We start from the raw sequence: 17,719 nt of genomic DNA, 5'->3' as shown, positions 1-17,719 counted from the left end.
ACGGTCGGGTGGGCGGTCCAAGTTAATCCACTGGATTGTTTTCATAATAAACTCGCTGCTTAATAGCCAGTGTTGCTCCAATATTTGAGTAGGGCAGACTACCACCCACGAACCGCAAGCTTCTTCTTATTATATTACAGTTAATCAGGGTGTTATTCTGTGAATTAGGGACGTTCCTTGCATGGTATACAGGATGAGAAGCTTTGTGAGACGTATACTTGAACTGAGATAAAGTTTAACACAGTTTTATATAATTAATTTGCGTGTGCTCTAAGCTAACCTATAAAATACGGTTTAGATGTTTCGTAGATAATTTTCAATTTCACCATTATTTACTTTTTGAGATTTGAAGGTTTCAGAACAGTGATCTTTTGGTTTGTAAGAAAGTATCAACATTTTGGAGGAACATGGATATTCTACATGATGTGTATTATTCATCGGCTTCACTCTCTGACTTGAAGTCCGGTTTCTTGTTAGTTTAAATAGCTGATAAACGGGAAAGATATTCTATTGAAATACGCGTCATGTATGACTCGCGTTTGCTGCCCTGTTTATATTGGAAACATTTTGTGTGTTGGCAGGCATGTGTCGTTTCGCCTGTGCAGGTAACACAGAACTGATTTATGTGGAATATTTATTTCCGGACGATGTTATCACAACTTTGTAAACATTACAATTAAGTACTAATGCAGGCTAGACGTGGCATTTCAAAATTCAGTTAAAACCAGCGAGAATATTTCAAGTATTTGTCTCAGGTTTGTGGCCTTGCAGCAGACAGGCTGACCAACCGTGAAATACTGTCACTATTATATGCTGGGGTGACAGTATTCTGCTGTAGTAGACGGGGAAACTGTACCTGAAACATCTGCCTTGTTATGTTACACAAACAGAGTGCTCATTCCGCTCATGTGTTCCAGCAATATTAGCATTTCAGATGCATAATTTTGCGACTCGTTGTGATGGAAACTTATACAAAACAACTGAATCTAGTGATTTTAACAAAACAGCACACAATAATTGAAACAGTTACGTAGTTTATTTTAAATAGATAGTTTGCGAACTGTTATATGTAGTGTAACTTCCTGTGTACTTCTAATTAAAGTTAAGCAGTGCATGACTATAAAAGAAAAAAGAAGTCACTATTCAAAATAAATAATTAGTATTGTGTGATAATAGAATACATCAAGAAAGATGTCAGTCTTTTTTTTGCTGTCTGGCGTACAGAATATGGCTCCGCGCGGGAACATGGTATTGTCGCTTGTATGCTTGCGATTGCCAAGGTTACGGAAGATTCCACAGCGTTCCGCTAAAGCAGTGGCGCTACAATCGGTAGAGAAATGCTGTTTATACTTCCTGTGATTTTGCTGCTGGAGCTATCTTTGAAACTGGCAGAACGAGGTGTTATTAAACAGGCTATTATTTTCATTTATTTTATTATGAAGCTTTACCTTCGTTGGTAAACACACCTGAAATCAGGTGCTTAGAAACATGTAATTGTTTTGACTTACGTTGTCCAGTGATTGTGGTAATCTCTTTCAAATGGACCCAAAAGAGAAAGTTCCCTTCCCTACACCTGAGAACGAAGACATCCAGAGAATACGCCGTTCGAAACCTCAGATATATTCGGAAGCATTTGAGAGTTCGGCTGTGTATCACGTGACCGACCGAACACGGCCGAATTTAGTCGTCCCACAGACACATTATTCGGTCTGTTATAGTTTTCACTCCAGGGAGAATAAAAGAATACACTTAACAGAACAGTTGGCAGTACAAGTCAAGATCGGAAGTTGTGTTTTGTGTGTCGCCGTGAGCTGTAACTGTGGAAAGGGGATGACAAGTCACTGAGCTCAAAAATGGCTTTCAGTAAGATAAATGTAGGGAATGTATAAGATTTTATAATGTAGTTACAAACCGGTATTAGCCGCGGGCGGAAGTTTGATGTATGCTAGTCTTTCATTTATACTACACGAACAGAACCCTTAAGAGGAAGACAGACAAGTGTTGGTCGAGAGGACAGTTTACATTAAAGACTCGCAACCAGTCCTTAAAATGTTGTTCCACTGTAGTCAAACTTTGCTTGTAAGCGAAAGTTACCGGAAACGACCGAAGGTGCTTCGCGTGGATCGCTGGATTTTTGCCAGGATAAAGACTAGATGACAACTCTTTGTCACCTGTTTGAAGCTCTTACACAGAATCGTAAATCCCTTTAAAGAGGCTACAGTTCTTCTCATTGTAGACAATCACTTATCGTCCATTTCCTAGCTACAGTCACGCCAACCTACGAACCAACTAACTAAATAGGGCTGAGTGTTGCCCCGTTAAATCGTTCCTATGTACGAGACGCATGGCTGGAATTGCAGAACAGAGTCGTGAACCTTAACTGTTAACGTGCGTACGCTAACAGGATTGGTTCTTTCGACGGAAGGCGCTGGAGTGTTTTGGCTTGGAGCTGTGTTACTGGTGAGAGGAATTTTCTGTGAATCAAATTTTCCACGTAAGATATTCGGTTGGATCGATGTCTGAGATTTTGAACGTGGAAACGTTCAAATTGCATTAGCTGAAGGCCTGTTAAGACTGGGTGATCACTTTGGCTTAAAAATTCATTGTGGTTCTCTGAAGAGGGCTGTGGATATTAAAGAATGTCATGTTATATGCCTTTCAACCGTATAAAACTACTGGAAAGCTTAGTCAGAGTTTGAGGCAAAGATCCTTCTGCAGAATACTAACTTTTCTTCTATCACTGTGTCCACGTCAGTTGTACCAACTATTTTCCCCCCATAAGAGTTGGGGTATTTTCTTTGCTGCATACATGAAGTTACTAGCAAGAAACGATATCTTATGTGCGGAATACTACCAACTTCTATAGTGAACGGTAGAGTTGTTGAACAAGAGAGAGTGAAGGTTAAAGCTACGAGACTAGATACTGTGTTTCGAATGCAAATCATAGTTTCGTGAAACTTGTACAGGCTACAAAGGGAAATGCAAATTTATCTGTATTACATCCATGTAATAGGTGCATCTAATGATATCATCTTGCCTCATCTGTAATTCCATCTTGCCTCGTATACAAGGCAAGATTGTGTATTGTTCCCCGTTGCAGTACTTTACTCGCTTGGTAGTCATATTGTTAGTTAGTAAAGGTAATAAGCATTTCTGTTCATAATTTCAGTTACGTCAGGAAGGTCTAAATGTATTTAATTAAAGAATTTGCTTTGTGTTCCCGTGAGTCGTCTTACTTAATGGGGTTACGAATTCGTAGACCCTCAACCTACAGCTCCACATTTGTATGTCCGTGTACTTTTAGCGGATACATATTTATTCACCATTTTACAGGGTATTTATTTCTATGTACCTGAGACAAACCTTGCCCCCGAGGTTCACAGTGCAGCAGCTATTTCTGAAGTACATTTTTTTTTAATACGTGTTACGTGCGTTAAACAGATTTCGCGTGAGGCATTATATACTTTATATGAGCGTCTTTCGAATGATGTATGATGTTCCTAGAATGGCGGTTTTATGAAGTTTCGGCCCCGGGATGTTGGCCCCAAATATATTTTGAGTGACTTGGAGACACTTCCAGTTTCTCCTATAATTATTGGGATTATTTTTGCTTGAACGTTCCATATTCTCTGTATTTCAATGAGAAGGTCCTTGTATTTCAAGATCTTCTTTGCGTCCTTCTTAATTAATTTCTTATTCTTATTATTTTATTACTATTTTCACCGGCATATTGGTTGCTTTTGTCCACAAGTCCTTAGAATACTGGGTTTGATCCGGTCTTTTACGTCTTCCGTTAACACTCTTGATGATCTATTGTTTTGTATGATAGTCTTGTTTGATCGAAACTTGACTATGGATCTGTTGCATGGAATTTCATTACATCGACTGATTCTAATAAACTTGAAAGAATCCAAAGGAATGTTGTAGCTTTATGTTAAACCAGATTCTTTAATGGACAATGAACTATAAATATGCGGACATCTTAGTTAGGTTACATTTTTTTGAGTCCACCTGAGGAAGAGACATCTTGATGTTTTTTTGTCATTAACATTTTTAAAAGGCAAAAATTTGCTGCCAATCCGGTTTTTATGGTCTAATTATTGTACACAGATGTTTAAAATGTATATTCAAACAGATTCTAAAACTTTTGTCGTGCATTCACGTTGTCGTGTTCGGTATATACGAATATACATTTTAAAAATCTTGTATATGACAGTCTATTAAACTAACAGTAGAGCGGTTATAATAAACATTTATTATTATTTTATTTTATTTAGTGTTCTGTCTGACGACAGGTCCATATGAACAGGATCCTTCCATCCTTTTCTCGGACTGGGACCTGTTCATATACGTTCTTGGCAGATGATACAGAAGTGGTTTGCCATTGCCTTCTTCTCTGTGTGAATGGAGTAATTGTTGGGATGCCACGGAGGAAAACTCCGTGTTGCCTAGACCACGGCCTTGCCCAACACAAGTTATAAATTCGGGCACCGCCGGGAATCGAACCCGAGACCCCAGGATTACAAGGTCAGCGTTCTAACGAAGTATTTTATAATACATCTGCAGTAGCCATCACGAAATAGCATCTTTCAAGGTCACGTAAAAAATCGTACGACGACGTAACACGAATAGCGGGGCAGAGCAGAACCACAGAACTCGCTTCGGGGGGGGGGGGGGGGGGGTCATTCCACGCAATTCGCTGATGGAACCTGGAAACGTTATGATGTAATTTCGATATGATGAGTATTTCCTGCACACGACGTATCTCTGGACACAGTAAATGAAATTGTTCTTTTCCTCTCTTTTTCAGGTGAGTTTTCGGTTCAGTGTCGAAGGTAGTGGTGAAATGTGACGGACTGGGAATGATGATGGCATCACCATTGAGTTCTACCTCATCATTCGGTGGTATTGATGTGTCTTGAAGTTGTATGGATGAGAAGTAAGACGGTAGGCGTACTTATTAGTCGGAGTTAAAATAGGAATAAGTGATTAATATTTATTATTTAATTATTTATGTAGTACTTTTTTTGAGTATTGAATAACAGTTCGAAAAAAATCTTGTGTCATCTGGAAATTTACTTTATGAAGGCCGCCTGGATAAATTCTGTGATCCTCTACAGTAATTGGTTAGGATCCTCGAGTTTCTTTGTTTCTTTATCTCTCTTTTTATTACTCTCTTTTGTTTTATTCTATGTAATATTCTGCATGCTTGCCTTTAGAGAGGTCTCTGGTTTTAGGAAATTCCTGGAAATCCTCTAAATTGTAAGATTTTCAGAGTAAAGAATTTTAGATAAGATGTTTGTGATGCAGAAGGCATTCGATACGGTTAACACGAAACCAAATAAAACCTATATATCGCTTCGTTTAGTTTAGTAGTTATGAAGATACGAAGTGTAAAAACACGTTATTAATCGTTATCTGAGAAATGGAAATATACAACCCGTGTTTCCTCGATTAAAATACTTTTTTTCACATTTTAACGTTTATGAAATTGAGGTACGTCTTATATTTGGTGGCATCTAAGAATCGATACAGCGTCTTTTCTCCCCCTGAAAGCCTATTACTGACTGAAGAGTACGTCTTACATTCGATTACGCCGAAATTCAGTATTTGTTTTCTGATCTAAATACTAGAAACTTTGATCTCACAAACGAAAGACACTTCGACTTTTCCCTGATGCTGGAGACATTAAAAACTTCTGAAACGTCGGTCGATTTTGACGAGAATATACATCGCGATATCCCAGAAGGCTGTAATCTTATTACTCTCCACCGTGAGAACCTGAAATCTCACTATTAAAGAATGACCATGGCTTTGCCCTCCGATGCGTCGCGTCTGTCTTGAACATTGTAGTTTTCCTTAACGCCTTCTGCAGGTTGAAAGAATTTTTCGGGGCGGATGAGGAACTAATGTTCACTTGCATAGTATCACGCTCCATCAGTCTTTTAATCGTGAAAAAATAAAATTGTAAAAAGCAATTCCACTCTTAAAGCTTCATCATTATATCGGCTTTACGGTGGTGTACGTCCCTTTGCCGAGCTCCGTGTGCGGTGGGTCGGGACTGCCCTGGAATTTTCAAAATGAAAAAGCACGATTCTCACTGTGTGCTGAGGGATGTCATTTTTTTAGATCACTATGAAAGGATTTACCTGTGCCGGTAGCTCAAAATGATGCTGTCCCCCAAGAAGTTCGAACTTTGACCAGCGTTTCTCAACCTGTGGTACACGATCCAATGTTGAGTGGTACGCGAACTAAATAAGAAAATCAAAATATAATATTAACATAATTAATTTTTCCCTGAACGAATTTGGTTAATGGTATATTTAATGCGAAAAAATTGAGAACCTCTGCTCTAGATTGCCTGTGGGTCATGTCCATACAGCTGAATAAATCTTTTCAAATAATTTGTAAATGAAGATATTCTGTGAAAAATGGAAAATGTAGACGAAACTGATTATTTTTCTGACAGGAAAATTACATATAAGAGAAAAATACTTACTTAAATAGTTTGTTCAATATTCCTGCAGGCTAACCTACTAATGTTTAATATTTTGTGAGTAATAAATTGTTTGTAATCAGAATAATTTTTGTGTTGTGTAAAGAATTACGTTTAGACCACTTTGTGGTTTACGATAGTTTCATTAAATATATTTATTGTACTCTACAACGCCTAATGCATAACTCTTCTGTTATTTGCACATTAATTTTGTCTGTAACGAGATAAATGGTGAGAATGTATACGAGATTTGAACCCCATGTTTGTAGTTTGTCGGCCAGAATTACCATCACAACCCCCATTGATGGTGATACGTCAATGTAAGCGTAGGCATAGAATTTTACGTTGATTCCACTCGAAAGTAATATCAGGTCACAGACTGAACGTTTGTCTACTGTCCTGCTTAATTTCCAAGCTACACAAAACTTCCTCGCCCGGACTCGAACTTGGTACACTTATCCGGAGATTAAAACTTTCTGGATTTTTATTCTGGTCTCAAGGAATAAAAATGTAACGTTTGGTGCATATCTGGTTATTTTTAAAGTTTTAAGAGAACATAAACATTCACCCATAATTTCATTTTTATATACTTTTAAGTTTGCATATTGAAGTGTAATGTCTGCAAGGCAGATTTTTGTTCTGTCTTTAAAGAGCTCTAGTTGGCTGCTGATGTTCGGGTCCCTAGATTGAAGGAAGGGCTCTCAGAATAGAAACATACGTGTTGCTGCATATAAATTAATTTTTATGTATTTAACCAAAAATCACGAACGATGGCTCACGCGTCATAAGAGTCATACCGAAAATGGCTTGGCACGCGAACTTTTGTTCCGTAAGAACTTAATAGTAACGAAATTGCCAAAGAAAATTTACCTGTTGATATGCGTGGTTGAAAATTACATTTATGTTGGTTTTTGGGGAACAGTAATAGATTATACTTCTACTTTAAGTGGAATGACAAAGTGATTTAGATATTTGTAATAGCGAAGTAAAGTTCAGGATCGAACGGGTCTAGATGAACGAGATATCGATGTTAGGATCTCGGTTTTGATGATTCGCAAACAGCTGCAGTATTTGAAGATGGTTGTCTTCTGGTTTGTTGCGCCGTCCAGTCTGGAAGAAGTTTATTGACGTTTCAGAGGTCCTTGCTGCCTCCATCATCGCCCTGATGATGGAGGCAGCAAAGCAATTATATTCTATACACGTTTTTATTATTTTATTTTCTTATATTAATGGTTTATTTACAAAAGTGCCTCATTGGTTCTTAGATTCCTGCAATACGTACCCAGGACGACATGTGCAATTATACGCGCTTAAAATAAAAAATGGTGAGCAACAGTATTAGTGATTGGCAGATCTGTCCTTAGTTGGACCACACTCAGCAGCTTCAACTCTGATGTTCTTCACTGAATATTTTCCCTCACTTCAGTCAGTTAAATATGAAACTCTAAAGTTTATGGAAGCCAGCTGACGTCATGTTAATTGTCATTTTACCATTTAAAATTAATCCCAGAGTATATCAACATGACTTGAACTGTTATACGCTAAAATATTTTACTCGGCTAAACAAGCTTTTTTAACTCAACCCTTTTAAATCAGTAGTAAGTATATATCCCACCTGCTTCAAACATCAATAATTCTTTATTTAGTATAAGTTGATTTTTTTTCTGTAAACAGGGATTATTTTCTTAAACAGCATTAACCAGTTGATATTTTTACTGGCGTGAAGTGTTGTGTTGTGTTTTCTTTGCGGTACGTACTGAACTCTTAGATGGTTTTTTAGACAATTTTTGTATTCAGACAATGGAAGACTCAGAGATGCAAGATTTTGAAACTTTGTCAGTCTTTAAGCATCTCGAAAAATCAGTGAAGTTTCTTTTTACGTTTACAGTGCTCTGTACATTTGTAAGCCTTCGACTGGATTGATTTAACTAACTTCGAAGTGGTATTAATTGAATCTCAGACAAGTTAAATTTGGTGCGCGAAGACTGTCGAATTAAGAAAGCAAACTGAATAAGCACTACCTAAACGTTTAGAAAGTTCTGTGTATAAAAGAATTTTAATATAGAAGATGTGTCAAAAGCTTTAACATTTCTCCAGGAAAATTTCGCACTCTGAAAGACGTTTTAAAGAAATTTTTATCTGTGAGGGATTATGAAACTTTATTTTCTAAGATGAATTACTTAAAAATTCGATTTTAAAACAGATTTAATGAAAGCAATCCTCGTTTGAATTTTAAAATCACCATCTGTTTATCATATTCATACTCCGAAACACTATATCCCAAAGATCCATTTTAATATTATCCTCCCAACAATGCCTAGGTCGTCTGAGTGCTGTATTCTCTTCAGGATTCTCAACCAAAATTCTGCACGCATTTATCGTCATCCCCATGCGCGCTACATTCCCTACTCATCTTCTCTCCTTCATTTGTCACGTTCAAAGCATGTAGTCAATAGTAAAAATTATAGAGCTTTCTTCCTTTAGCGAGAGAGGGAAATAAGAGATTCTGAATGGCATGAAAGCAAGCGATCCCAGAATTTAATGTGCTGTTACTTTTATAATTAATTAAATTTTTATTTGTTTCCGTCTTTTCCAGATATTTGAACATCGTCACATTTTCGAAAAAGATGTATTACCTATTTTCCTGAATCTGATGACGAGACATGTACTTAGTTTTCTCTGCGTTTACGTCTAGACCAAATTTCTTACTATTATTTAACAGAGCTTCTGTATTTTTCTTCATGACATCGATTTGTTATCGTGTAAATTGACATGATCACAACAGACCAGAAGCTGATATGTCCCATTTAATCCCATTCTGCCTCTGTTTACTGTGACCTGTACGATTGAATATTCTAAATAAATGTTCAAAATCAGTTTTATTAACTAATCTCCTTGTTTCAAGACCATTCTGAATAGTATATTAATCTGACAAATATTTTCTTACACGGACGTTATAGATTTCATTTAAGTACATTTTAATAAGATTAACTTGTTTCATTGGTGTACCTAATTCAGTGTTTATGGTGTGTAATACATTCCCCCCTTCCCAGCTGAATAACATTATTTATGGACGTATATAAGTAGTTGGTTTACAGGTCCTTTGTACTCCTATTTGTACTCCAGTATCTGAGAGAACAGAATATATATTCAGTAGTTAATAAATTACGTAAATCTCGACACTGATGAATCCCTGCAATTTAATTTACATATGGAGTTAACCTTGACAGAATAATTGTAGATAATATTTTGTCTGTTGTTGATAACAGTGATATTTATCGATAATTATTACAATGTTACCCGTCGATTTATGCGTAAGCGCGTTAATAGATTGAATCCACTATTCTGGAATTTCTTCATTATTTCAGATACATTTAATAATTTTGTGGAGCTCAGAACGTAATGAAGTATCACCTGCTTGGATCAATTCTGCAAAAAATGTTATCAGTATGCTTGGTTATTTTACTTCTCGTTATAAATAAAAACATTGAAAGATGTATTTAAAATAGTATTGAAATCCGCAAGCAAATGCAATTCTCATCTTTTATCTAGTTACCCGTAGGTTGGTAATCCTCTATAAATTCAAAGATGTTAAATGTCTTCTTGGTTGCATCGCCGTTTAGTCTCGTAGAAATTTTACTAGAAGTCTGGTAATCGCCGCTGTTAAAACATCAGATCCCACTCCTTAAAATTCATTCATGCCTTTGTATAGGTCTTTAATATTTTTCTTCTTACTGTTTGCTTCAAACTCATTAATTTCGTGTTTTCGATATTCCCTTTGTTTGGTCCTGAAGGTTCTATTAACTTCACGTCTCTTATTGTCAATATTATTTCCATCTATTTGGCATGGGCCCTGAAGCCGCAGTTTAACTTCCTATCTTCTGCATTTCAATTTTTAACATTATTTACTGATTCATCGTCCTGATGACGGAGGCAGTATGACCTCTGAAACGTTGGTGGACATCGACCAGACTACACAGCGCAACAACCCAGAAGACAGAAAGCTTCATACTCATCGCCCTGATGATGGAGGTAGTATGACCTCCGAAACGTTGGTTAACATCGACCAGACTACACAGCGCAACAACCCAGAAGACAGAAATGTTCATACTCTGATGACGGAGGCAGTATGACCTCTGAAACGTTGGATAACATCGACCAGACTACACGGTGCAACAACCCAGAAGACAGAAATCTTCATACTCTGATGATGGAGGCAGTATGACCTCTGAAACGTCGGTAAACTTGTACCAGACTACAAGCTTCAACATCCCAGAAGACAGTCATTGTCATATTCGCTGCTGTGAGAACTTGTAATACCATCATTTCATAACTTGCTGGAGAGTTTCTAGTCCCCGCCCAACCTCCAACATGAAGGATCACCCCTTGTCGCGTGTCCGTGACTGTTTATTCAACATATTTGCAGCTGTACTCCATGTCTGAAAGAACTTGAGGACGCGCTGTCTCGTGGTGTCTTTATGGAGAGAAGCCAGCCAGAATGTAACGTTGAATAGTGGGCGATAGGGTATAATGAATTAGTAAGGGTCGTTGTCTGTTTTGATATAGCCGTGCATTTTTGTCGACGAGCTGACGAAAACCACGATAATTGCGCTCAGTCTGATGATGTTGGCCTAGACCTCCTTTAGAAATGTTATTGACTATACTCAGTCGAAGTATATATCATTCTTTATCATTAGTTTATTTTGATCTGTGTTCTGTCCTAAGCTTCTTACAGTGAATGTTTTATTCTGAATTTCGTGAAAGAGTTTTTTTTCCTCAAATACGTCTATTTTAGAAATGTTTTGTGGAAAGTCGAATTTATCTTTTTCTGTGGGCTGGTCGAGAATCCGGTGAATTCATGGCGACTACATTTAATAGGGAAAGATATCAAAAGAAATTTAATTGCGAATCCTTGGCGCTGGGGCTGTAATTGACATCGATTGGTTTGAAACGAGGTATGATTCAAAAAGTTTTTAAATTCTGAGAATTATTACGTATTCAAACCCAGAGATACCGCGAAACGGACAATAATTTTTTTAGACAGCCTTTCCTTATAAATGCGATATTCATTTGACACAATGATATAAATGACTCAAACAGTGGTTGTTTAACAGCGTTTCAGTGACTGTTGAAGTTAAATTGGTTTTCTTTTTTATTTAGTGAACCGTTGTCAACTATTACCTTATTAATTTGAATGGCTGTGTGATTATGGCCTGAGTTTTCTTCGTGTCTTGTAATATTTTTGGTGGGGTTGAAAATTTCTCGTCTTTGTTCACGACATTTTTTTGTTAAATGATATGTTTTATAAGATGGAATTACTTATTAATTGATTATGAAGAATTTTATATTTTGATCTTTATTACAACTAGACTAATTGTTTAGGAGTTTAAATCGCCAGTGATGAACGTTTTATATTCGTCTGTTGGCAATATTGATATTACTTTTCTGTTAAAATGTTAGTCTGAGTTAAATTTACTGAACGTTCCTATAATGAGATAAATAATTTAGTTTCAGTGTAATTATATTTATCTGCAGAAAACAATGGTGAACGGGTTTTTCCAAAAATCAGTGTCCAAATGTTTTACCGTAGGTTAACTCTACCGAGTTTCATCATTAGCTGTGCGGTTTCGGAATGTCATATTATCACAGTAAATTTAAACTTTTGTTCAAAACACTGAGAAACTAATGTGTTTAAAAATAAAATAAAAATCCTCTATGAAATTTTGAATAATTTAAAAACTATGGATATGTGACCTGTCAGCTGTGTCAGAGACATTCTTGCATAATGCATGAAAGAGCTTGTACATTATTGATGTCATTAAATGAAAAAAAGAAAAGTTTCGATCTGGTCGATACGTAGTTCAATGTTCTGCATGCTGTCAATTTTAAACCCAGAGACAACGTGACCGTTACTTATTGATTATATTAGTTATTTGTAAGAGGTTTTAAATGAAATTTTGTTATCGGGCATAATTTATTGTGTTTACTGATAAAACGGGACGCAACTATCACAGAGACATCATTTTCAGCGTCTCTTACCTCGGTAAAAATATCTGTAGAATTGTGCAGCGATACTTGGCGGTGAGTCATGCACTTCCTGCCGAGAGCCGGGAAGTGATAGTTGCGTTCCGGTTTATTAGTTATTGCACGAATTCTGAAATAGTCCAATACTTGTTCAGGCTTCAGTATTTTTGTCCCCTTCAAGTCCATGAATTTTTCCCCAAGGCGTATACAATAGAGGGTCATGGCCCTATATTTCAGATTTGTTATCATATGATTGTTTTTAAAACTTCGACATAAACGTTCTTCAGGAATCTTATAATTTTCAGCCTGTACCATGTCGAGTGTCATACTATAGTGGTTAGCATTCTTGCTTCGTAGCCGGAAAGTACTTGATTCGTACGTCGATGTGAGCATCGACTGCTGTGGATGAAGTTTAAGGGGGAAGGTTTACATGGCGGTACAACCCTGAGATACACCACGTCAATTTGTATATCGTGGAATACATTAGAACGTGTCACAAAACAAGACTTAGTAGGATTTGAGGTTTTCACGGCGGTGAGTATGAAGATTTCTGTCTTCTGGGTTGTTGCGCTGTGTGGTCTGATAGAAGCTTACCAACTTTTCAAAGGTCTTTGCTACACGGCGCTAGAGCTCAGAAGACAGACGTAATCTAAAATAAGACTTGCTTAGACAGCTTTGATGGACCATACTTCAGTGTAATGTAACGAAACTCAAAATAAAATACATGTTGCTGTTATTCAGTAGACAGATTTGTATTTGCAACGGTTGAACATGAAGGCAGATGATACAGCTAAAAAGATTTTTTTGTATATGTTAGGTTAGGTTTCCGCTGTTATTGCAAACAAAAGAAGGCGTGGCGAGTTTATTTCGTTGCGAAGATTGTAAGACTTCCGGTTCACGCCTCCGTGATTTGGGTGGGCTCAGGATCGAACCCGCGATTCCTGTCGGGGTCACCCCGCCCTGCAGAATGTCTTGAGAGGTGCTTTGCCCCCTGGGCTCAGGTGAACGTGTTCCATGGTTACAAAGCTGCTGACTGACTGCGTTTCCGCCCACAAAGCAGCACCTGCAGTGCCTTTATGATGGCGGTGTTGTGTTTTTTTTATTAATTACCTGGTTGTAATAGTTATTCAATGTCAAAAGTCGCGAACGGCTTGCTGCCTCAGCGAAACTAGGAAGCAGACGCAGTGGTAATGAGATTTTTAAGTTTCTATTCCAACGATAGTCTGAAGGCGCACTTTATAGAAATCGTATGAAGCAGTTGGTAGTTTTGACGGTTTCCTGGCCGCTTGAAGGTGGCAGCACTGGCCGCCACTGAGCGGCTGAGGGATGTCTCGAAGCCTGGAGCCAGGAAACCACCGATCTGTCAGCTTCCTCAACCGCTGTCACCGGTAATTTCTTCCCCTACAGAGCTCAAGGCAAGATAGAGCAAGTAGTTCACTCTGAAAAATGGTTTCACCTCGATCATGTCACTATCCGACCGTTGGTAGACCTGTCTGTGCTGTACGTAATTATCATAAGCGGTTCATTTAACAGCACAGGATTGCCATCTTCTGCACAGTTCCACTGAGACTTTGTAATTTACAGTTACAGGTTTGTTTGTAGATGGAGTCAAAATCCTTTGAGATAAGTACACGGTAATGACAGTAGATGGTGCGAGCAGAGGAGAACAGAGAACAATAACGAAGGAACGAAAGAAAAAGAGGGGAGAGAGAAAGAAATAAAGAAACAAACGGGAAAATTAATTATGGAAGAACTAAGGGGAAAAACAAAGGATAAAGGTAGAAAAAGAAGTTAATATTCGTAAAGTGAATAGCGAAAAATAAATTAATAGAGCGAGCAGAGAAATACAGTGAATGTAAAGAGAAAGGTGTTAATAAAATGCGACAAAAGAAATCCAAAGAAATAAAGCAGAGATAAGGACAGGTTTCAGAAATAGTAAAACACTTAGTACGTTTAAGTGTGAAGGTTGAACAACTAAATAAAATCTGAAGGAAGGGGTTATTGAATGAAAGTTGAAAAAATGAGACTTTGGGTGCAGAGGAAGGGTGTTGTATACCCGACAGGATCTGCGGTCAGGCAATGTGCATTCCGGTTTCGAGCGTTACGCATGCGCATTGAAGCTACGCTAATTGCAATTCGCCTGTCTCACTTTTCTGCTTTCTTGCGAGTTGTTGTTTGGCCGCATGGCGCAAGAGGACTCTGCAGTGACATGTCTGAACGAACTACCGTTTATTGAAGACAGTGACAAAGATATTGGGGTTTATGTGAGATTTTATCTCACGGCAGGTGAAGATATCGATTGTTCTGGAACGTGACATCATGTACACTTGCAGGTAAATAATAGATTTGTTTCACGAGTCAGACGTATGTCCCTTTATTATCTTTCATCCTTAACCCATTATTGTAATTTGTTACTAGATTGTGCTTTGTTTCATTTGATATTTTACAACACAGTATCAACTCTACACAAAGGCGAATAAGACAGAAACATCGAATACTGTGAATTGTAATATAAAGTGAAGGGAGTGGTCATGACCTATTTAAAAGTACAAACCAGGTATTCACTTTGAAGACTTGAGAAAATAGCTAAAACTCTCGTCAGACCAGGACCCAATCATGGAGTATTCGAATACAACGCAGAAATGCTCACTACTACATCACAGCGTTTGGTATTTGTGTTCTGTAGTGCAGAAACATTCTAATATGGCAACAGTTGAACGTTTGTGGAAACGTAAACTGGGACTGACAAAGTCAGCTCTCTTCTCATCAACTTCTGTTGTGGCCCAACTGGTCCCTTTGAACTTACTGCCAGCAGAATAACCTCAGCGACGCGATGAAGTTACTGCCAGCAAATAATGGCGTTTTAATGTTGACAGCGTTGAAACAGTTAACGCATAGAAGCGTTAAGATACGATACGACCTCGGTCTGTGCACGAGATCTGACTGTTCTACACGGAACCTCATTACCGTCCACACAAAAGCCCGACACTTATCTGATTCTAAAACCTCTTCACGTCAACTTTAATTTTATTCTCGGGGACTAAGCTGATATTTTGTCACTCAATTATCAGGTGTGATGGAGGCAGCAGCACCTCTGAAACGTCGATAAATTACCAGACTCGATGGCACAAGATCCAAGAAGGCAGCCATCGTCTTCAAACTGAGAGACCATGTTTGTACCCATACAAAACATCGTATAAAATTATTTTCTTTGTTCAGAAGCGTGGCAGCAGTTACAAAACACGAGGTTTCTCACTGTGTCCTCCTTTCTGAGTGGTCTTATTTTTTAAATACCTCCATGTTTCTTGAGTAGCTTAGTTTCACACTCAGGCCGCACTGTCCCTGGCGCTGCCTGTCACACCCGGCCGCCGGGGCAGACAGAAGACATTTAATTTGCTTCAGAACGAAAAGTCTGGCAGACAACAAGAGACAAATGACACTGCACGAAATAGAGGAACGATACGTAATATAAAAATGAAAGAGGACATGAACGGTAAAGAGGATAGATCATTAACGGAGAAGACGAACACGAAACACGTCGTCGCATTCGGGAGGAACAGGGTTCAAATCTCGGCCCAGAGAGAAACCAGACTTGGGGTTTTGAGGTTTTACTCAGTCCCTCCGAGGAATTGTGAGACTGTTATTTAAATCAAATTGTTATTAAAACAAATAATTGACAGAAAAGAGAGATAAATAACGGACGAGAGACGAAGATTTTATAAATACGCTAGTTCACGTCTGAAAAGCAGTAATCAGTGCTGGTGACTGAATTAGTTGGTTTGACGTCGTCGTTTTTAACAGACGCCTATTAAACACGGCGAGAAATCAGCTCAGACCTCCGTGTGTAAACGCGTTTAATAATAACTTCGCGTTCAGCGGTCCAGAAAGACACGATCAAACAGATGGGTGCTCAGTATCGATGATCGATGATCGATGATCTGGATGCTGAAAAGTGAAGTGGAAATATTGGCTTAACTGTTGACGATTTCGCTTTCTGTAAATACAGTTTGAATTCCCCGCCTTGGTTGTTTGTCGAATCTAAATCCGACGTTTTGGACTAACTGCTTATTTACAAGACCAACTTCTATATTAGCCCTTTTGAGTCATCATCCACCGTAATTCTTGTGGGTTGTGACGTCGTGTAGTCTTGTAGGTCATTACCAACGTTTCAGAGGAAAGTATCGCCTCCATCTTCAGGACGGGTTTCTTTCTTTGTCAGTAGTGTTTAATTTGTTGGTGTGGTGTTCGTTTTGAGTTGTTAGATGAAAACAAATTGACTCTTGAGTGTACCTTTGTCGAATTTGAAACCTTCTGCGGGCTGGCTGTCTCGATTGGTAATATTTTACATGTACGCAGAGGAACGGACAAACTGATTTCGTTACGTCATCGTGTCAAGGATGTGTTGCCATTTTGTTTAGAAGAATCTCACTCTAGGAATCTAAATTTTCCTTTCCGTTTTTGAACATTTTTGAATAAAATTTGGACTTTAAAAGTATGGATGGATAAGATGCTTAGGTATTTCATTTGTTGCGTCTTCTATATTATTTGATATTTTCTTTTCCGATAACAGAGGGCTCGGATAATTAGTCTGAAATTAACAAATTAACCCCTGTAGCGCAGGCTTCCATCGAGTGTTATTTATTCGATGGAAAATTTGTTTCTTTAATTGCAACAGTTATTTCTTTTCCAACTCTGATGATGGAGGTAGTATGTTCCTTCGAAACGTTAAGGTACAGACAAAGGACATAACGCCACAACAGCATACAAGATAATCATCATTCTGTATCAAGATTCGTGTAAAAACCACAAATTTCTGCAGGAACAAAGGTAATATTTGCTCATTGAAATGAATATTAAACGATATGACTACTGATACCATCCAGAAATGTATTTAAGTTGGTAACGAGATTTTCGATAAATATTCCGTCTTACACTTCTAAATTTTTAAATTGTAATTGCTGTAATTTCTTGAGTTTTATGAGCGTAGCAAATTCTCCAGCTGTTGATACCTGTATTTTAATTTCATTAGTGGTATATTTTGTCCCCTTTGTTTTGACTACACTGTACGTGAACACCTGTCATACTTGTACACATATTTCAGTAATGTTTACGATATTAAAATATGATTAACGCGCATTTTGCATCCACTGATGATATGTATGTGTTACATTACTCCGTCTCCATTTTTCATACAATATG

At 37.8% G+C, this 17,719-nt stretch overlaps 1 protein-coding gene across 11 annotated transcripts in view; it reads left to right on the top strand.

Annotated features, from left to right (window-relative positions):
* The window catches only part of sns (nephrin adhesion molecule sticks and stones), a 436,207-nt gene that overhangs the window by 311,831 nt on the left and 106,657 nt on the right, over positions 1-17,719 (top strand). For 2 of the 11 annotated variants that reach the window (XM_087353864.1, XM_087353863.1), the window contains exon 2: positions 4,811-4,947. The exons of 8 other annotated variants lie outside the window; for them this stretch is intronic. The gene's annotated coding sequence lies outside the window, so the exon portion shown is untranslated. Of the gene's footprint in view, positions 1-4,810; positions 4,948-13,966; positions 14,854-17,719 lie in introns of those variants that run through there. One more of the 11 variants, XM_087353865.1, reaches the window with a different exon arrangement.

Source organism: Zootermopsis nevadensis, unplaced genomic scaffold (genome assembly GCF_977971745.1).
Source record: "Zootermopsis nevadensis isolate Lab colony 2312 unplaced genomic scaffold, Znev_1.0 Znev_ptg000022l, whole genome shotgun sequence".
Lineage (NCBI taxonomy): Eukaryota > Metazoa > Arthropoda > Insecta > Blattodea > Termopsidae > Zootermopsis > Zootermopsis nevadensis.
This window is presented reverse-complemented; position numbering and strand designations above follow the sequence as displayed.